Here is a 23,038-nt window from a genome sequence, read left to right on the forward strand (position 1 = left end):
TGCGTGTACCCGGTGTGAGTACACCCTTGATACGAGTCGTGATATCCAGGGTAAATATGACTCCTCATAACACACAGTGTGCACATCCTGTGATATTTTTCATCATACTTTAGGGAGATATTGCTTCTAATATCACAGTGGGTGTACCCCATGTGTGTGTACTCTGTGACAGTATATTCTATATCCTAGGGAGGTATTACTCGTAATGACACAGTGGGTGTTCACCCTGTGATATCATTCTTATTTGACCTTGCTGCCTTTTTTAACCCACCCTACAAAAGGAATGGAACAGATAAGAAGATATTGAGATCAGACTGCGCTGCCGTGCGGCCGCCGCAGAACACTTTTAATATCCCTGTTTCTCAGGCTGTAGATGAAGGGGTTCAGCATGGGGGTGACCACCGTGTACCTCACTGAGGCCACTGCACTCTTTCTCGGGGAAGATGACACATCTGAACCGAGGTACTCTCCAACACCTGTTCCACAAAATCAGCAAACAACTGGAAGGTGAGACCCACAGGTGGAGAAGGTTTATACTTCCCACCTGATGATGAAACCCTTAGAATGGAGGAAACAATTTTACAGTAAGAGAAAAGGTCCCCGAGATGGGAAGAAAACCAAATACGGCAGCAGGGAAATACATGTTGTTGTTCCTGGTGAAGGTGTCACAACATGCAAGATGGGGGAGTTGAGAAGGTTCCCAGAAGAAATTAGGAATTTCCACATCCTTGAAGCAGGTCATTTGTAAGGCAATCAAATTGTGCAGCTGGGAGTCTAAAAGACTGAGAAAAAAACCAAAACAAAACAAAGACAACAAATCTAGGAAGCCACAGAAACACGCGTTCAAGATGGCTGAATGATATAGAGGGGGACAGATGGCTACAAACCGGTCATAGGCCATCACACTCAGGAGCATGTCTCTCTTCCATGCCTCCAAAAATGGCAAAGAGAGACATCTGAGTCAGGCAGCCTGCATAGGAGATGACTCTGCTGTGAGACTGGATGTCCACAATTATCTTGGGGACTGTGGTGGAGGTGAAACCGATGTCACGCAAGGGCAGATTGGAGAGGAAGAAGTGCATGGGGGTGTGGAGGTGGGAGTCAGGGCTGATGGCCAGGAAGATGTGCAGGTTCCCCAGCACTGTGACCAGGCACATGGACAGGAACAGCCCAGCGACGACTGGCTGCAGTTTTGGATCCTCTGAGAGTTCAAGGAGGAGGAATATAAAGACATCTGTTAGACTCTGTGGATCTGTATAGTTTGGAAACCTTTTGCCTGGAAAAGAGGGTTGAAAAATCGGAAACAAGTAAACCAATACCCAGCATTGTGTTTGCATTTTGGATATAAGCAATTCACAAGTCATGTTTTCAGATTTCAGAGCAATCCACACTCAGCAATATTTTGTAGTTCTGACAAACTCAATTGCCTTATAATGCTTTCAACATCGATTGCTGTGTTATTCACGTCTTGCTGTACACACCTGCCTTAGAGACACTAGCGTCAAGAACGTTCCAAGAACCAGATCATCATATATAACAAATTCGTAATTGCTAGAAAATACAGCCTATCTTTTCCGAAGAACAAGATGTAATAAAAGCATTGTCTTCACTTTAAGAAAAAGGTTATCCTAATTAAAGGAAATTAAGAACTCAAATATTTTATTTATTCTACTAGATTGATACAGATTCCCTTGATTTAGAACATTTGTAAACAAGGTGTAACAGCTGAGACCATGCCATCTGGAAATGAAATGAAAGTTGATAGTTCATAAGCAGAAAATAGTTCCACATGCCAGTTAGGTCTTAGTGATTTCATCATTCTGTTTTCGGACTTTTCTCCTTCAAGAGAGGAATTGCTTACTCAAATCAGTGGGTCTTGTTTTAAAATTCATGGAAGCTGTAACTCCTGTCCTTAGCTTCGGTGGACTTAGAGTTTTCATCAGAAAGTTTGGCCGGACGCGGTGGCTCACGCCTGTAATCCCAGCACTTTGGGAGGCCAAGGAGGGCGGATCACGGGGTCAGGAGATCAAGACCATCCTGGCCAACATGGTGAAACCCCGCCTCTACTAAAAATACATAAACTTCGCCCAGTATGGCGGTGCGCGCCTGTAGTCCCAGCTACTCGGGAGGCCGAGGCAGGCTAATGGCTTGAACCTGGGAGGCAGAGACTACAGTGAGCCGAAATCACACCACTACATGCCAGCCTGGGCAACGAGAGCAAAACTCCGTCTCAAAAAACAAAAAACAAAAAGAATCAAGTAAGTCAAATTCACGCTGATGACAGCCAATTTTGATGAAGCAAGGAAGGGTCAATTCAATCATTAACATAGATTTTGACTTTTGCTGTCTCCTATGTGCCAAGCACGATATAGGCTCTGGGGAATCAGAAACCAAAGAGACTCCCTTGTTCCTCTCACAGTACTCAGTACTTACTGAGAGAAGGACGAAACAAAATGTCCTGTCTGGAATGCGGGGAAAGCAGAACTTCAGGTCAGGGGATATTTCCATTGAATTGTGTGGAGTTGAAGCTGGAAATCTTAAGGAATGTATCTAAAATTCACTTTGCCTTTACTTTATGCATCTGTCACCTAGAGATCACGCAGCGGGCACCCACGATCAGCTTAATCATCACTCACTTCCATCGGATGAACTGGGAATCAAGTCAGATGAGAGTGCTGAGTCTCAGAGGATGGATATCTCACCCCTTGCCACACAGAGAAGTAGAAAGGGTGGTATTCAAAATTCATGGCCAGACTCGAAGTCCCGGGTACTATACTTCCTGGTCTTCCAACTCTCAAAAAGTTGTGGGTTTTTTTTTGGTTTTTGTTTTTGTTATTTTGAGACGGAGTCTCGTTCCGTTGCCCAGGCTGGAGTGCAATGGAGTGATCTCGGCTCACCGCAACCTCTGCATCCCAGGTTCAAGCTATTCTCCTGCCTCAGCCTGCCAAGTAGCTGAGATGACAGGCGCCCACCACTACGCCTGGCTCATTTTTTTCTATTTTGAGTAGAGACGTGGTTTCACCATGATGGCCAGGCTGGTCTCGAATTCCTGACCTTGTGATTCGCCTGCCTCAGCCTCCCAAAGGGCTGGGATTACAGGCGTGAGCCACCGCGCCCAGCTTCCAAAAGTTTTAAGCAGAGCTCAGAGGTCTTAACCACAGGCACATCGGAGGAGCATTTTTGAAACGCTTTCCAGCTTCCTCAATAGGAATGGAAGCCAAACTCCGAATTGATGACTCCTTTGAGGAAGTCGAGAGCTGTAAGGAAAGCCAGGAACAGGGGCAAGGGAGAGATGCGTCCCGAATGATCCTGTGCCAATTCTTTCTGGAATCCTCGATGTGATCTCAGCTGCCCTTTCCATACTTGACACAGTGATTGTGACACCCACTGGTCTAGCTGTGGTCTACAAGGAACCCCCAAAGGGAAGGGCACAGTGAGCAGGGCATCCGCCTGAGTGATGAGGATTTGAGAGAGCAGGTTGGTTGCAGGGAGGGGACTGGCCAAATGCCATGTGTCTGGACTTAGACTGCCTGGTTCAAATTGGACTTCACTCTTTTTGACTTCGTGATCGAGTATGAGTTATTTGAAAAGGCATTGCTCCTTTTCTAGTCTGTAAAATTATCCTGAAATGGGCACTAATAACGTGGAGACTATGCAGATGAAATAAAACAAGCTGCATAGAGCACAGAGCTCGGAGCCTGGCCTTTAGGAAGCCCTCAGTAAGGGTTCAGATGCCATGGTGTCTGTCATCATCCTCTTTATCCTCATCATCACCTTCGTAATCTTTTTGTTTTTCTTAGGGAATAGTTTAGAGGGACTGATTCCCTGCTATCGTGGGTGAGATGTCTATGAAAAGGACAACCAGTGGGGGAGGAGAGCAAAATTTTGAATAAGATTTCTGAGACCCCCAGCACAACCAAGAACAGAAACTGCACAGTCTGCTGAGCGGACAGTTTGCACATTGGTCTCCTCCCATCTGCCCACCACACTCTCCTGTTTGTCCTGAGGAGGAGGAAACCAAACAAGGCTCCCGACCATCCCTCAACACTCACTTGAATGGGTGGCCTGGCCCTCCACACCTGTGGGTATTTCTAGTCGGGTGGGATGAGAGGCTGAGGAAAGAAATAAGACCCAGAGACAAAGCATAGAGAAACAACAGTGAGCCCAGGGGACCGGTGCTCAGCATACCAAGGATCTGCACAGGCAGCGGCCTCTGAGTTCCCTCAGTTTTTATTGATTATTATTTTTATTATTTTAGCAAAAAGGAATGTTGTAGGAGGGCAGGGTGATAATAAGGAGAAGGTCAGCAACGAAGATGTGAGCAATAGAATCTATGTCATAATGAATTTCAAGGGAAGGTACTATGACTGGACGTGTACATAAGCCAGATTTATGTTTCTCTCCACCCAAACATCTCAGTGGAGTAAAGAATAACAAGGCAGCATTGCTGCAAACATGTCTCACCTCCCACCATAGGGCGGATTTCCCCCATCTCAGAATTGAACAAAGGTACAATCGGGTTTTATACCGAGACATTCATTTCCCAGGGTCAGGCAGGAGACAGTGGCCTTCCTCTCCCTCAACTGCAAGACGCTTTCCTCTTTGACTAATCCACCTCAGCACAGACCCTTTACGGGTGTCGGGCTGGGGGCGGTCAGGTCTTTCTCATCCCACGAGGCCACATTTCAGACTATCACATGGGGAGAAACCTTGGACAATACGCCGCTTTCAAGGGCAGAGCTCCCTGAGGCTTTCCACAGTGTATTGTGCCCCTGGCTTATTGAGACTAGAGAATGGCGATGACTTTTACCAAGTATACTGCTTGGAAACATCTTGTTAACAAGGCAAGTCCTGCACAGTCCTAGATCCCTTAAACCTTGACTTCATACTACACATGTTTTTGTGAGCTTCAGGTTGGGTCAAAGTGGCTGGGGCAAAGCTACACATTAGCAGCATCTCAGCAAAGCAATTGTTGAAAGTACAGGTCTTTCTCCAAATGGAGTCTCTTATGTCTTTCCTTTCTACATAGACACAGTAACAGTCTGATCTCTCTTTCTTTTGCCTACACTCACTGAAATGCACTTCCCCTCTGCTGGACCATGACCATGGAGAACAGGTCCACTGTCCTCCCTGCATGGTGCATGATGGATGCTCAGACTCCATCCTGAAGGCTGGCAAGAAGACAGGTTGAGACATGAGCCTCCTGATACAGATGACGGCTGTGGAGCCCACAGGACTGCAACCTCACACTGCAGGGCTGGAGGCACAGACTGAGTATTTACTGTTCTGTGGCCTGGGGGGCTCAAGGCACAGAGCTCCTCATTAGCCAAAGTCACCCAAGTTCCCCAACCTCTAAGGATTTCCTCATAATAATGCAAGAAGAAGAAGAGAAAATGGTTGTCCATAGAAGCTTTGGGGCTCTTCCTCGAATCAGGAGAAAGCTGGTGTGTATTCTTCGCTTCTTTCTTTTCTTTTTAAAGATCCAACTGCTTTAATTTTCATCTTTTATTATGGGAAAATATACCACGTATAAATATTAAAAATTATAAATATATATTAGTTCATATAGAATGGCCAGTATAAATATTTACAGTTTCCACGCTTTTTCAGTTTACAGTTTCATGACATTAAGTACGTTCACATTGTCTAGCAACCATCACGGCCATCAACTCCGGAACAGTTTTATTTTTCAAAATGGAAATTGCACCCATTCACCAAGCTCTCCACTCCTCTCTCTCGCCCACCCCTGGGGGCCACCTTTCTAGTTTGCAACTCTAGGAGTCTAACTACTCTAGACACTTGATAGATAAGTGGAATCATATCTTGTTTAATTTTTTTTTTTTTAGATACAGAGTCCTTCTCTGTCGCCCAGGCTGGAGTGCAGTGGCGTGATTTCGGCTCACTGCAACCTCCACATCGGGGGTTCTAGCAATTCTTATGTCTCAGTCTCCCGAGTAGCTGGGATTACAGGCGTGCGCTATCACGCCCAGCTAATTTTTGTATTTTCAATAGAGACGAGCTTTCACCATATTGGCCAGGCTGGTCTCGAACTCCTGACCTGAAGTGATCCGCCTGCCTCAGCTTCCCCAAATGCTGGGGTTACAGGTGCGAGCCACTGAGCCTGGGCATGTTTATCCTTTTGGGATTTATTTATTTCACTGACGATAATGTCTTCAAGGTTCATCCATGTTGCGGCCTGCGTCAGAAGTGCCTGTTTTTTTTTTTTTTTTTTTTGGTTTTATTTTGTTTTGTTTTGCGTTTTCATGGAGTCTCACTCTGTCGCACAGGCTGGAGTGCAGTGGCGCAATCTGGGCTCACGGCAACCTTCGCCTCCCGGGTTCGAGCGATTCTTGCGCCTCAGCCTCCTTAGTAGCTGAGATTACAGGTGCGTGCCACCACACCAGCTAATCTCTGTATTTTTAGTAGAGATGGGGTTTGCCATGTTGGCCAAGCTGGTCTTGAACTCCTGAGCTAAGGTGATCCACCCGCCTCAACTTCCCAAAGTGTTAGGATTACAGACGTGAGCCACTGTGCCCAGCCCAAGGATGTGTATATTTTCTATAGACTTTTGATGATAATACTTTGACAGTAAATATATTGTGACTATCTATCTATCTATCTATCTATCTATCTATCTATCTATCTATCTATCTATATAGAGAGAGAGCGTGTGAGAGAGAGAGCGAGAAAGAGAGAGAGTCTCCCTTTTTCACCCAGATGGGAGTGCAGTGGCACATTCATAGCGTGCTGTGGCCTTGAATTTCTGGGCTCAAACAATCCTCTCACCTCAGCCTCCTGAGTAGCTGGGACTACAGGCATGTACTACCATGCCCGGCTAACTTTTTATTATATTTTTTTGTAGAGATGAGGTCTGACTTTTTTGCCCGGGCTGGTCTTAAACTCCTGGCTGAAAGTGATCCTCCTACCTTGGCTTCCCCAAGTGCTGGGATTACAGGTGTGAGCCATTGCATCTGGTGTGAAGCTGAGATTGCAGGTGTGAGACATGGCATCTGGTGTGAATATCTCCTGGTAAATACCTTGTACTTTCACTTTCATTAAGATGTCTTTCGACCTCATGAAATTATCTGAAAAACAGGGATGAAACACTGTTCTGCTCCATCTTCCCTGCAGGCAGTTGGGCCCCATCCTGCTCTCTTGCCCCCCTCTTCTAGTGAATGGCCAGATAGGAACTATTGCAGGTTTATGTGCCATGTGGTCTCTGTTGCCAATATAACAGCTCTGCTGTTGTAGTGCAAAAGCAACCACAGCCCATATGGAAACCATCTTTCCTGCATGGCCTCTGTAATCTTTTAGAAATACCCGTTGGGTCACACCACTGCCTGACTGAAAACGTATAGATGGCCTCTTTTGTCTCCTAAGCTATTAGGTTGGTGCAAAAGTAAATGCTGTTTCCATTAAAGGTAATGGCAGAATTTGGCTGGGCATGGTGGCTCACACCTGTAATTCCAGCAGTTTGGGAGACCGAGGCAGGTGGATCACTTGAGGTCAGCAGTTTGAGATCAGCCTGGGCAACATGGTGAAACCCCGTCTCTACTAAAAATACAAAAATTAAAATTAGCTGGGGGTGGTGGCGTGTGCCTGTAGTCCCAGCTACTTGGGGGGATGAGGCAAGAAATTGGCTTGAACCTGGGAGACGGAGGTTGCAGTGATGCAAGATCACACCACTGCACTCAAACCTGGGTGACCGAGACAGACTCTGATAAAAAAGGAAAAAGTAATGCGGAAATCACAATTACTTTTGCACCAACCTAATAAAAGTCAAGTCCTGACCACAGCCTACGAAGCAGGCTATGACCTGGCCCTTGTCACCCTCTACAAGTTCAACTCCCGAGACCTTCCGTTTCCTCTCTGCTCCCTGCTCTGGCCTCCCATTCCTCACTCGTGTTGCATCAGATGCCTGCGCACCCTGGTGTTTCCGCATGTGCTCTTCTGTTAGCCTGGAAAGTTATTTCCTCCCTCTTCATCCAGCACTACTAGATGCATCCCCCTGCCTTAGCCTAGCTAGGTCCCCTGTCATTTAGTCTTAGAGTATCTTGAATGTCTTCTTCACAGCCCAACTTACAATCCTCACTCACTCGCTGAGTGGGTGCCATCCTTTCTCTCCACCTAGAATGCAAGCTCCCTGAGGGCAGGGGCTGGAACCGTCTTGTTCTTTGCCAAATCCCCAGTGCCATCTCTGGCACAGAGTGGGCATTATGAAAATATTTGCTAGTGCATAAAAGGAGGGAATCATGGATTTGAGCCCTCGGCTTGGCGCCCTGGGGATGTGGCTCCGTAAAATCAGTTCCCATTTTTTCTCTCTCCTCTTCTCCTGGGAGGTGGGTGTCTGGGTTCTCCTGCCAGGAGAGCTTCTCTCTCATAAGACTCCAGGTGCCTCTTGACCTAGGCCTGCCTCCTGCTAAGTGAGACTCTTTAGGGCTAGTCTGCATTGACTCTGCTGAGATGCAGCCGCCAGAGATGGGTAACGTGGGCAACCCTTGGCAGGTCCCTGGGAATGAGGCTTCCGAGTCATCTGGATCAACTAGTTTGAAGTTACAAACTCACCAGATGTTGGTCAGCTGGAATCTTAGTGATGAGCTGCTCCGACCCCTCCTGTTGTAGTCAAGTCACTTGTGCAAAGCCACCACTTGGCTGGGACCCCAAGCTCAGGCCCGGGCTCTCTCCACGGTCCCAGGCTTTACACTAAGGGAATGTCAACTGTTCTCTAGAATCACTTGGACTACTTTATACTCTTGTGTCTCCTTTTCCTATTCCGTATTCTGGAAAAACAAAGTTTTCCTTGTGATTGAACAGAATCTTCACACTGTGTTGTTGCTGGCATAGTTCTAAATTTAGCCTTGGTTCATCCCCAGCTGGAGTGAATGACTTTAATTTGATCAGCTGCTGTATGTGCTTGGGAGCCTCCGAAGGGCGACCTGTGGTCTTTAAGGCCCCTTTCCACCCTTAGATCCTGACCTGGGGCAAACACACACTCCAGCTCGTTCATGTCCAGATAAGACACCCAGAGGCCATGGCGAGGGTTCCCCCTGTCGGGGCCCTATTGCTGTTGAGTGGATCAAGGCAGCAGTCAGGGCCTGAGGGTTGTCCAGAAGAAAGCACAAAGCGTACAGAGCGCTGGTCTGACAGCACTTAGGGGTGTGACAGAAACCTTCTGTCATGGAACCAGAGATTGGAGACCGTGGGAACACATCCGAATCCACATCCCGTGACAAGGTGGTGCTGATTTCCAGTGGTCCTCCCTGGTTGGGGAATCACGTAGCTCTGACTCTGGATCGTGTTGTTGTGTTTCTCTTTCAGTATGAGCTTGTCTGTGGCCCTAGAGTTCCTCCCTTATGAAATAATGATGCCTCCCAACACAGGACATCCCAGGCTGCAAGCCTGTCCCTTCTGCCCAGCTTCCTTACCCCTGTGCCCCAAAAGCCCACAGCAGGGCCTGCCAGAGGCTGACATATCTGTCACTGTCCCAAGGGGGCAGGGGCAGCGACGGAAATATTAGGCCACAAAAGGCATGCCTGCAGGCACATATGAGGGAAACACCCAAAGCCAGATGTCAATGAAACAGTAATTCGGTGGAATAGGAGAGGTCATATTCTCATGCAAGACTGTCTAAATACATAAGTCTCCTTGGGCACAATCTGCCAGGAGACAATGGTTCATGCCGAGACAGCTATTACACTGCCTTGCTAAGAACTTCCAACACACACTTACACACACACATACACATGCACATATGCAAGTACACACACTCATGCATACACGCGTGCATACACACATGCACCCACACACACACATGCAAGCACATAGATACACACACATGCACAAACACACATAGAGATACACATACATATAGGCACACACATGCACACACACAGATACACACTCATGCACACACTGATACACACATGCACACAAACACACGAAGGCACACACACACGCACACAAATGCACATGCATACAGACACATGCACACACAGGCAACACACATGCACACACATACATACACACAGGCACACACAGATATACATATGCACAAGGAGATACACATGCATGCACACACATGCACACAGACACACATATGCACACGCATGCACACACACAGATACACATGCATGCACATACAGGCACACACATGCAAACACATGCACACGCAGATATGCATGTACACACATGTACACACATGCACACACATACACACACATACACATGCACAGAAAAATGTGCACACACATGCACACACATACACACATACAGGTGCACAAACATGCACTCACACACATACAGATGCACACACATGCACACACAGACACATGCACACAGATACAGACACACATGCACACACAGGCGCACACACATGCACACATCCACATGCACACACATGCACATACGTGCACACGCATGCACACGCAAGCACATGCACACGTGCACACATGCACACACACACATGCACACATACACACACACCACTCCTTTTCCATTTCTCTAATTTCCAATTTTTTTCTATGAGCTTCCTCAGACTCATGATCTTGATTCTAGAATGAATTCAGGGAGTAACTGTGTATTATTGAAATAACAGTAAATTCAAACATGCCTAAGAAGCTTTCTGAATGTTGGGGAAACCATCTCACAGATCCTTCAAATGACCCGAGGAGACACTTCACCAGGGACCCTTTGACATCTCCGTGTCCCTTCTGCCAACCTCTGTGCTTTAATATCAGGGGACAAACCTCTCGATTTTGGTTTCTCATCTCTTTGTCCCCATGTACACTGGACTGCACTACTGTGTCAAAGCTACTTGTAGCCTGACCTGGCAAATGTACTTTTGGATTCACTCGATTTGCCACCTATTTGGGTGGTTTGGGCTGGAAACTGCCCTGCTCACACTCTTGGCTCCCAGCTGCTCCTGCTTTGGGGGTGCCTAGAGACCCCAGCTCATCCCGTGGGTCATATCCCCACAGTGGTGCCAGGGATGCGACTGAGAGTTGTCTGGGCACCTCTCTCCAGCAGCATTGAAGATGGCGCTCAGCACTCTGTGACGTTGGCTGGTGGCCACTGCCTGTTTAGGTCGAAATGGCCCAGCCTGATGTCCACATGCACCTCTGCAGCACACTGGCCTGCAGACCTCCGAGCATGAGCTGCATGCTTCTCACCTCTAGAGTGGCCACCCAGACAGCGAAACAGACACACCAAGAAAACCCACAGGCAAGCCCAGAGGCGCCCGTTCTACTAGGGCCTTGTGAGCCTCTGTGATTTGAGTCACGAGCTTCTTGTGGTGATTTCATTTAGCTAACATCCAACACAGTGCATTTAGAGACTCTTTCTCTTGGCCATTATATGGAGGCGTGGCCATGGTTTGCTGAGATAAATGTCCCAAAACACCCCTCAATAAAACCAAATAACAGCTCATCAACTCCTTACATTTAAAAAAAAATTGACATCTTATAAATAGCAAATATTGGATGACAATAAGGCACAAGAAAAAGCTCATAAGCCCAGATCAGCAGTCATCATTCAATTGTTCCTTAACTACTGACTGTGCACCTGTTCTGTACCAGCACCGCATCCTAGATACAGGGATACCACACGAAATAAGATGATAAAGCACCTGCTCCTGTGGAGCTGAGCCACTAGCAGGAGAGACAGTCACTAAATGAATATCTCTATCCTGTGGTTTCTGGGAATGACAGTCACATAAAATGATAGAAAGGGATGGAGGAAAGCTAATTTAGACAACTCAGGATCAGAATCGGGAGGTGGTTGCATCCCTCAAAATTCAGAGTAGCTGGAGTGCAAGCCTTGTATTAGCTGAGCCTGAATCCTGGCCCTGCCGTTGTCCATGGTGTCCTCAGGCAAATGGCTCAACTTCTCTGACCACCGGCTTCAAGTGCAGAACAGGGGACCAGAGTCCCATCTCTCAGGGTTGTTGCTGTGGACTGAATTGTGTTCCCTCCAATTCACTCATTAGGAGCTAATTAACGTTAAAGGAGGTCATAGGGGTGGAATCCTAATCTGATAGGATTGGTGGATTCATAAAAAGAAGAGATGTCTCTGTCTCTGTCTCTCCCCCTCTCTGCCATGTGAGGACAAGCAAGAAGGCTGCTGTCTGCCAGCCAGGAAGACAGCCCTTACCAGAAAGGGATTGGTGGATACTTTGATCACGAACTTCTGGCCTCCAGAACAGTGAGAAAATCAATGTCTGTTATTTAGGCCATCCGGTCTCGGGTACTTTGTTATGGCAGCTGGGCTGGCTGAGGCAGTTGTTGAGAGGAACCGACAAGGTAGTTGGGGTAAAGCACACAGCACGGCCACAGCTCACTGAGCACAATATCAATCTCATTCCCCTTCAATTGTTATTCTCTGTCTGGAGGATTTTCATGATGGCTTTTCTCCAAGAAGCTCCCTGGGGTCTTTGTAAATATGGGGATATTTCTGACAAGAAAAATCTTTATGGTTCTTAACATTGACAATGACCAGGAACAGCAAGACATGAAAATGAGAAGGTGGCTAGAAAAGAGAGGACCCACAGAAGAAACCAACAACCAGACAACACACACACACAGGAGGAATCCTAATGCAGGAGGAGAATAGAACATCAGGGGACCCCGAGACTGAACTCTGCATCTCATGTATTGAGATCATTCCCTGATATGGTTTGGCTGTGTCCCCACCCAAATTTCATCTTGAATTGTAGCTCTCCTAATCCGCTTGTGTCATGGGAGGGATGTGGTGGGAGGTAATTGAATCATTGGGTGGGTCTTTCCCATGCTGTTCTCATGATAGTGAATACGTCTCATGAAATCTGATGGTTTTATAAAGGGGAGTTCCCCTGCACAAGCTCTCTTGCCTGCTACCAAGTAAGACGTGACTTTGCTCCTCATTCACCTTCCACCGAGATTGTGAGGCCTCCTTAACCATGTGGAACTGGAGTCCATTCAACCTCTTTCCTTTATAAATTACCCAGCCTCAGGCATGTCTTTATTAGTAGCATGAGAACAGACAAATACATTCCCTAAGCCTCTATTTTCCTCTGAGACAGGCTTAAACCGAATAGCCCCATCTTTGCAGGCCTTGAATAGTAATACTGTTATGTGTTATATTAACATGTATTTTACTGAAAGTCTCTGGTTTTTGTCTCTCTGAACACAGGTAGGCCTTGCTGAAACTTGCCGATGACATTCCAAAATGCATTCTATCTTAAGATAAGCAGAGAGGGTGGTGAGGAAAAATTGTACATACCTTCCCCTCAATGAAGAGGTCCCCGAGGTGTGGCCAGCCTTGGTATAAGCTTTTTGGCTCTGTTAATTCATGAGGGCTGAGTCTGATTGATCCTCATGGGGAAGACTAACAAAGGAATCCTTGCAACCATTAGGAATAACACTCATGACCCAGAAAGTGGTTCTGTCTTCATGGGGCATCGTCTGTCTTGTTTACTGAGTGACCTTCTGGCTCATTTTTCTTCCAGCCAGGGTTGGAATTCAATAATCCTAGTTCCTTCCCAAATTTTAGAGCTGGGAAATGCATTCCTCGGGTTCCTACTTTTCAAAAGTGAAGAATATCTGTGGAGCTCAACTCCTAAATAGTGTGACTTTGTCTGTTTATGTGGTTCTCTTGCTGACTGCCTGGTTGCGATTGTGCCTGAACTCAGGCCTCTGTGTTTCTGAATCTTAGAAGCGGTGGTTGGCATGTCAAACTTGAAGTCATTGTCCTTTAGTTATATGAGTGTTATAATTGAACAGCACATTTATGAACAAGACTTTAGTAAATCCATCAGCATTCTAGGAAGCTTTGATTCATTGACCTATCTCTAATGTAAGCAAAGGCTGCCAGAGAGTTGCTAACAAGAATTCCATCTTTCCTCAGAACCTGCAGTTCTCTTGGGTCGAAGTTGATACCTGTTTCATGAAAAATGCAAAACCAATTAATTACAGCTGTTCATAGTATGCCTCTTTTAAGAGACCTCTGCTGTTCCTACCCCAGGGACTGCCAGAATAATTAAAAGTCACAGAAATCAAACAAATGGGCCTCTGGCTAAATTATAGAAGATTAACCCAGGAAGAGCACTTATTAAATAGTATGCAGTCCCCAAAAATATTAAAGTACAAAAAGGATTAGAAATTGTTTTAAGTGTTGGTTCCAACTTCAGATGCTGGTCTTCCACTCCACTGCGGAAAGGAACAAATGGATTTTCCCATCCTAAAGACAGTGACATTCATCACGCCCCTTGGAGGCTTAATAACATCTCGCTTTATTTTATTTTAATTAATTAATTATTTATTTATTTTTGAGATGGAGTTTCACTCTTGTTGCCCAGGCTGGAGTGCAATGGCACTATCTCCACTCACTGTAACCTCTATCTCCTGGGTTCAAGCGATTCTCCTGCCTCAGCCTCCTGAATAGCTGGGATTACAGGCACATGCCACCATGCCCAGCAAATTTTTGTATTTTTATTAGAGATGGGGCTTCACCACGTTGGCCAGGTGGGTCTCGAACTCCTGACCTCAGGCGATCTGCCTGCCTCAGCCTCCCAAAGTGCTGGGATAACAGGCGTGAGCCACCGCCCCGGCCAATAATATCTCACGTGAAGCATGGAGTTGCTGTCTGCTGTGTGGCCAGAGAGAAAACAAGCCGCCATTACAGAGGGAGGTGGTATTGGGCTACTTTCCTTTGGAAACAACAACAAAATGTGAGGCAAATCCGCTTTTAGATCCTGGTTACACTGCTGGATGGAGCTTAGCAAGCCTGTGATAGGGTAGCCTGGTGGTGGCTTGGGGGATTCCTAGCCATGTCAGACAGGACAGATGCCTTTGAGGAGAGATGGCACAGTGCTGGCTCTCAGGCCCCGATTGCAGGGGGACCAGGCTGTTTATGGATCGGGTGGGAACCCTGTTAGAAAAATAAGAGGAGGCTGGGTGTGGTGGCCTACACCTGTAATCCCAGCACCTTTGGAGGATGAAGTGGGTGGATTGCTTGAGCCTGGGAGTTCGAGACCAGCCAGGGCAACTTGGCAAAGCCCTGTCTTTAGAAAAATAATAATAATAGTTAATTAATTAGTGAATTTTTTTTAAAAAAAGGAAAGAGAAGTGGAGCTAAGGAACACAGAGCCTGCCAGAAAGCCAAGGTGGCCAGCTAGAAGGACAAAGAAGAACATTACCATGGTTCTCTCTGAGCATTTGGACTAGGGGTGCTTTCATGTGGTTTTCATATCAAACATACTTTACTTTTATACTTAGGGGGGAAAGACCTAATACATACAATAAATGTAACATGAGACAAAACTCTCACCAAAGCCTCACATCTTAGATGCTCTACTGGGTCTCTGCAATTTCTATTAGGGACCCCATTGGTTTGAATTCCATTCTAGATTTGATAAGAAAATCCAAATGCTCAAACCCATCAACCCCCCCCCCCCACACGTCCACCCCATTTACAAAAGCCAAGTGAAAACTAAGGAGGGGTCGGGTGCAGTGGTTCACACCTGTAATCCCAGCACTTTGGGAGGCTGAGGCGTGGGGAACACCTGAGGTCAGGAGTTCGAGACCAGCCTGACTAATATGGTAAAACCCCGTCTCTACTAAAAACACAAAAATTAGCAAGGTGTGGTGGTGGACACCTATAATCCCAGCTACTTGGGAGGCTGGGGCAGGAGAATCACTTGAACACGGAGGCAGAGGTTGCAGTGAGTGGAGATTGTGCCACTGCACTCCAGCCTGGGTGAGAAAAAGTGAAACTCCAAAGAAAAAGAAGAAAGAAAGGAAGAAAGAAAGAAAGAGAGAAAGAGAGAGAGAGGGAGAGAGGGAGGGAGGGAAAGAAAGAAAGAGAGAGAAAGAGAAAGAAAGAGAGAGACAGAGAGAGAAAGAAAGAAGAGGAAGAAGGAGAAGAAGGAAGGAAGGAAGAAAAGAGAGAGAGGGAGAAAGAGAGAGAGGGAGGGAGGGAGGAAGGAAGGGAGGAAGGAAACTAAGGACGAAGGTGGCGTGTACAGAGGTACAGAGGCCCTTAGGTCCTAGCTGGCCCTGGGCGACTAGAGTGAAACTCCGAAGCAAAAGGAAGGAAGGAAGGAAGGAAGGAAGGAAGGAAGGAAGGAAACTAAGGAGGAAGGTGGCGTGTACAGAGGTACAGAGGCCCTCAGGTCCTAGCCGGCACTGGCGCCTACGCAGGTTCCAATGGGCTGAGCTTTGCAAAAAGCTCATTGTGTAACCCAGGAAGCCCAAATTTATTTCTGAGCAGATGTCTTTTCAAAGTGATTTTCCTTTTAGGAAGTGAGAGGAGAATGACGGGGAGGTTTATCCTACTTCTGATGTTAAAAAAGTCAAAACAAAATAAATTGGTGTTCATTGCAACTATTGGCCAAAGCACTATCATCATCAGGACCGGTACCTCAAACACACCTCCTGACAGCCCCTTCCATTCTAATCAAGGTGTGCCCAACTGTGATCACCCAGGGGCTGTTTACCTTTACTTAAAGAGAAATGCTGGTAGTAAGCCGTAAAAATTACCATATTCACCATCTTTCTGCTTCAAAGAAGGTTTTAGATTAGCAATGGCTGGATCAATCTCTGTGAGTATGTTCTTGGGAACTAAAAGCCAAAAAGAAATAATTTAAATACATGGTATATTTTTAAAATGTGGACTCTTAATATATTTTTAAATGCAATGTAGATAAGATTTTAAAATCACTTTCCAAATCGGTGCAAGAGTCACTCCCTCTCCCTGTTACATACACACACATACACACAACCCAATGGTATCCACGTGATCATCAAATGCTCCAGAGAGGTGGTTTTAGGCCCATTTTGCAATATTTAAAAAACGGAGAATAAAAACAAGATATGATATATCCATCCAGCAGAATATGCCTCAGTAATAAAAAGGAATGAAAAGCTCGGCATGGTGGCTTACACCTGTAATCCCAGCACTTTGGGAGGTCGAGGTGGACAGATTACTTGAGGTCAGGAGTTCGAGACCAGCCTGGCCAACATATTTGAAACCCCGTCTGTACTAAAAATACAAAGTTAGCTGGGCTTGGTGGCACAAGGCTGTAATCCCAACTACTTGGGAGACTGAGGCAGGGAGAATTGCTTGAACCCAGGAGGCAGAGGTTGCAGTGAGCGAAGATCGCACCACTGCATCCCAGTCTGGGTGACAGCGTGAGACTTCAACTCCAAAAAAAAAAAGTGAAGTACTGACATGATACATGCTACAACATGGATGAACCTCTGAAACATTACATTCAGTTAAAGACGTCAGCCGTGCACACACACACAAAACCATCCACTGCATAATTCCATCTGTATGAAATATTCAGAAAAGGCAAATCTAGAGAGAAAGTAGATGCGTGGTGACCTGGGACCGGGGGGTTGGGAATGTTGCAATGATGGCAAATGGGCACAAGGGAGCTTCGGGGGATTGTGAAAATGTTTTAAAACTGGAGGGTAGTGATGGTTGCACAACTCTAAATTTACTAAAAATCATTGAATTTTATTCACTTGTAATAGAATTTTAAGAAAAATAAACAACACCTCAATAGAGTGGTTAACTCTGGGCTGGGCATGGTGGCTCATGCCTGTAATCCTAGCACTTTGGGAGGCTGAGACAGGTGGATCACTTGAGTCAGGAGTTCAAGACCAGCCTGGCCAACTTGGTGAAACCCCGTCTCTACTAAAAAATACAAAAATTAGCCGGACGTGCTCACTTGAACCCAGGAAGTGGAGGTTGCAGTGAGCTGAGAGTGTGACACTGCACTTCAGCCTGGGTGACAGAGCAAGACTCCATCTCAAAAAAATATATATATAATATATATATTATATATATATAATATATATATATGGTGGTTAACTCCGAAGATGAGCTTCCCTGGACTTAGTAAAGCAAAATGACTGTGACCAACTCAAAATCCACCATCAAACTCTCCCAGCACCTGCTCTTCTGCTTTCTACCCCAAGCTCTTTGCCTCTGTGTTTCCATCATAAATCTGGAAAGAATTTGAAGACTCTGTGCTAAAGTGATTTGCTAAATATTATCAGAAAGGACGACAGAAAGATGCAGAGAGGACGGCAGCGTGACCGACTGCTTTGAAGGTGGTTTAAGACTCTGCTGAACTGAACCTAAGAATAAGCCCTGGGATGTCAGAATCCCCAGGCAAAGCAGCTGGCAGATGACAGCACCCGCTGAAACAGAGGGCAGAGCAAGAATTCTGCAGGCCAAGCACACTGCCGCAGGCTGGCAGAAGGGAGTGGAAACTGAATATTCCTCCTGCATAAAATTGCTTATTTTTGTTTGTTCCTCAGCCCAGCTGAGATCTTGGAGAAGTAGCAACAGGAAATGGAAAGAAAGCAAAAACAAACTGCAAATTCAATTGCACTGCTTTTTAAAAAAAGAACAAGTGAGACATCTTCGGCAGCAAGAAAACCTTGTTTCCTTTCTTGGAGGGCTTAACTAAATTCTTCTGGGGATGTCCCAGGATCAACAACCACAGGACATTCCTAGATTGTGAGTTTTCCATGTACAGGAGGCCCTGGTACCTTGGTGCCCATCAGCAGCAAGGGAGACTTCCCAGGGAGGCCCGGTGAAGTTGCTGGAGGTGGCTGATGATTTCCAGGGCCTCGAGGAATGTCCCTTGGCTGTCCTCAGGGCACACCACTGATCCTGGGACCATGGCAGCTTTGGAGAGCTGAGCGGAGCTGCTGCAAAATGCTTTCTGCTTTAATTACCTCTCATTCATTTCTGGGTCCTGAGAAGGATGCAGTGGCCTGGGAAGTGTCAGCTCTCCCTGCCAGGGGTGGGACTTCTTTCTCATGTCTGCCTCTTGGCTTGTTCTCAAACAATGGCTTCAGGAGGGCCTTGACTCTTGGCAAATGCCAGAGGCTTTACAGTTTGAGAAAGAATCAGAATTTTGAAGAGGAGCTCAGAGAGGAAGGTCATTCTAGGATGCACTTTGCAGAATAACCAGGCAGTGAAAAGGTTAAACTGGCTGTGTATGACACAGGCCACTGCAGGGAATGTGTCCCTCTACTATATGAAATTGGTTCTGAAATCCAGAGAATCTCTTAGGACCTTTAAAATCACCGTTGTCAACACACTTGTCAGATTTTTGCATCTCCTTGTTTCAAACTGGTTCAGAATGAGGTCGGGGACTGGGGTGTGATTGATCACCGTCCTGCTCCACTTCAGATATGTTGGCGAAAACACTAGGAACCACTCTTCGTGGAGCTCCTACTGTGTGCAGGACCCTGTTCTCAGCAGTTTAAACCAGGGCCATCTTCCTCCTTATCAACACCTTTCCTCTCCCACTCAGCAACCTCAGCGTCTCAGCCCCCAGTGTGCAGCTAGTGCACATACCCTAGTGTTCACCCTACAGGATGCTTCTCTTTGGAAGACTTAAACCACCACTCCCAAGCTAAATTAGGCCCCCTCCACTGCTATAGTCTTCTTCCCTTTTCTAAAATAGCATTTGTCACAATAGGGCATGATGATGTGTCTGTCTATTTGGTAAATGCTTGCCTTTCTCCCTCAACTGTTCACCCCATGAAAACAGGAACGTGTCTTTCTTTTTTTTTTTTTTTTTGATACAGAGTTTCACCCTTCTCACCCAAGCTGAGTGCAGTGGTGAGATCTCAGCTCACTGCCAACTCCACCTACCAGGTTCAAGTGATTCTCCTTGTTACAGCCTCCCGAGTAGCTGGGATTACAGGCATGCACCACCATGCCCAGATAATTTTGTATTTTTAGTAGAGGCGGGGTTTCACCATGTTAGCCAGGATGGTCTCCATCTCCTGATCTCTTGATCCGCCCACCTCGGCCTCCCAAAGTGCTGGGATTACAGGCGTGAGCCACCACGCCCTACATTAGTTTAGTTTTTCAGAGACAGCGTTTCACTCTGTTACCCAGGCTAGAGTGCAGTGGTGCAATCATAACTCACTGCAGCCTTGAACTCTTGGGCTCAAACCTAGGCTCAAAGGATCCTCTCGCCTCAGCTTCTCAAGTACCTGGGAATATATGAATGCACAGCATGCCCAGCTTACATTTATTTGTTTAAAAGACAAGAAAGAGGCCAGGAACAGTGGCTCACACCCGTAATCCCAGCATTTTGGGAGGGAGGCTGAGGCAGGAGGATTGCTTGAGCCCAGAAGTTGGAGACCAGCCTGTGAACCATAGCAAGGCCTCGTCTCTAAGTTAAAAAAAAAAAAAAGCAAGAAAGATGATATGATACCAAATCAAATCATTTCCTTTCCTAGGAAAAGGGCAAAAACAAGGCACGGTGTCAGTTAAGAATCCCTCTTTAGAGAAGCATGAAAAGTCTGCCCCAAATCTGGTAAATCCAGGAACAACTGACGGCCAAACTGATGGTGCATTCTAGGTTAGCATGATTTGGACCAGGTTGTACTTTGTTTCCAAAGAATTCAAGGAAAAGTTTGTTTGTTTATCTGCTTATCATGGTAAAATCTTTCTTTGCAATGTCATACAAAGTTGGCATTATGTGTACACTGTTGAAGAAAACATAGTTAATTGTTTTTTTAAAAGACTGTACTCCAAAACCATTTAATTAGTAAAAATGTTTAATAATGATTTGATTTTTCTTTGTTTTTTTTTTTTTTTTTTTTTTGAGACGGAGTCTCGCTCTGTCGCCCAGGCTGGAGTGCAGTGGCGGGATCTCTGCTCACTGCAAGCTCTGCCTCCCGGGTTCATGCCATTCTCTTGCCTCCACCTCTGGAGTAGCTGGGACTACAGGCGCCCACCACCACACCTGGCTAATTTTTTGTATTTTTAGTAGAGACAGGGTTTCACCGTGTTAGCCAGGATGGTCTCAATCTCCTGACCTTGTGATCCACCTGCCTTGGCCTCCCAAAGTGCTGGGATTATAGGCATGAGCCACCGTGCCTGGCCCTTTGAGTACATTTTCTAAGAAGCTGGTCATGAGTTCAGATATCTGCCTCAAAGAGATACTTGTGGTTTCCATTAAAGAACCCACCTTCCCTTTCTACAGGAGTATTTATGGGAGATATGGGCCTGGAGGTTGGAATCTATCCTGGTTGTACTTTGCTATACTGAAGTAAGGAGTAAACCTACAAATAAATTCATACTGAAGTTTACAAAGGGGGCTCTACAATAGATAGGAATTCTATTTAGTTTTGTTGGGTAACAAATCCTTTCAGAAGCAAATAATAGCTCACCTACAAAACTGGAGATCTGTATAAGTTGGGATTTTTCATGGATCAGTTTTGCTTGGATTGAACCACATAATCACAAATATATTTATACTCAGAGAGAGAGAGAAGGAGTGTCTGTTGAAACTGTATCATCTTAACGTGTCTATAAAAGGCAATATCTGGAAGGTGGTGGGTGCCACACAGGTTAAGCTGTCTTCCCTCTGGTAGGCAGGCTTCTGGGAACTACACATTTGGTAATCTTGCCCATAAAATGCCGATTGGACACTTATCGTAGAATGCCGAGGGCACTGTAGATTGAAATAGTCCCCATCACAGGCATAGGTGGTGTGGTTTTGCAGGAGTTTGGTTAGGTAACCTGAAAAATATTTAGTCGGGTTACAAGAGGCCCAGGAACCCACCACTCCTCCTTGGGTTTGGGGACAGGAGGACGTTGGTTCCCCTAGGGAATGGCTGTTGAGTTAACAACATGTGGGGTGGGGCCTCCGTAGCAGCTCTGGTGCAGAGGTCACCAAACCAGGCCCAGAGGTGGGGCACAGGAGCCAATGTCAGCTTTCATGTTGACATGGAAGGGGGGCAGGGGAGTGCTGGGCAGAGAAGGGTGGGGTCTCTGGTGAGGGTTCCGCCCTCAGGCTTGTGCCCTTGGACCTTAGTGAGAACAGGCACTCCTGTTTTCATGTCCAAATGTTGCATTTTCCAAGACTACTCTGGCCTACTATGACCCCATCCTGTGTCCATTAAAAACCCAAGACCCTAGTGGGCACAGACACAAGTGGCTGGACGTCGAGAGGAGCAGAGAAGCAGAAGAGCACACCGACAGACATCAGCAGATGCTGGCAGGCTTTCGGCAGCGGAGAGATGTGGAATTCAGTTGGGGGCCGTCGGAGGACAGTCTGGCTGCTGGACAGCCTGACTCTAGGGGAAGACCACCTTCCCACTCCATCCCCCTTCTGGCTCCCCATGCATCTGAGAGCCACCTCCTCCACTCAATAAAATCTTGCATTCATTCTCGAAGTCCACGTGTGATCTGATTTTTCAAGTACACTAGGGCAAGAACCCGGGATACAGAAAGCCCTCTGTCTTTGTGATAAGGCAGAGGGCCTAATTGAGCTGACTAACACAAGCCACCTGCAGATGGCAAAACTGAAGGAGACCACTGTAACACATGCCCAATGGGGCTTCAGGAGCTGTAAACACCCAATTCTACACGCTGCTATTGGGTCCCAGCCCAGAAAGGCTCCCCATGACCTGCCCGTCTGCATACTCCCTCTAGGGGTTTGAGCAGCAGGGTACTGAGAAGTGAGCCATGACCCTGTCGCATGCCCTGCAAGGGGGATAAGGGAACTCCTCCTGTTTCATTGTCTGGGTCAGAAACCTTGGTCTGGGATGGCCCACCCAATGGTTTGGAGGGCTCTTTCCCCTTCAGGACGCACTAAGGTATTGGCCAGGAGCCAGGAAGTCCTGAAGCACCTTTATAAACCAGGAAAAAAAATCGGGGTGAGTATCCCCTGGATGTGTGGATTCCCTTCCTGAGGGAGGCTTTCATTTGCTCATCTCCCACTAGTGAGGCCATGCCTTGTTGGGATGAGAGGATGCAGTTTCATTTCAAGAAATCACTCTTGGCTCTGTCTTGGTGCTGGAGAGGAAAGACAGGCAGGGTGCCCTGTGCAGAGAAGGGGCCTGCTCAGAGGGCGTGGTACAGGGAGGTGATGGTGGGGCTCTGCTGTGGGTTGAATTGTGTCCCCTCAAATTCACGTTCATCACTGTGGGGAAAAGCAAGAGAGATCAGATTGTTACTGTGTCTGTGTAGAAAGTAGACATAAGAGACTCCATTTTGTTCTGTACTAAGAAAAATTCTT

The 23,038-nt window shown here is 46.5% G+C and overlaps 1 pseudogene; it reads right to left on the bottom strand.

Moving 5' to 3' along the window:
* Positions 1-309: 309 nt before the first annotated feature.
* LOC101123949 (olfactory receptor 7E24-like) lies at positions 310-22,141 on the bottom strand (annotated as a pseudogene).
* Between the last annotated feature and the right edge of the window lie 897 nt (positions 22,142-23,038).

Source organism: Gorilla gorilla, chromosome 9 (assembly GCF_029281585.2).
Source record: "Gorilla gorilla gorilla isolate KB3781 chromosome 9, NHGRI_mGorGor1-v2.1_pri, whole genome shotgun sequence".
NCBI lineage: Eukaryota > Metazoa > Chordata > Mammalia > Primates > Hominidae > Gorilla > Gorilla gorilla.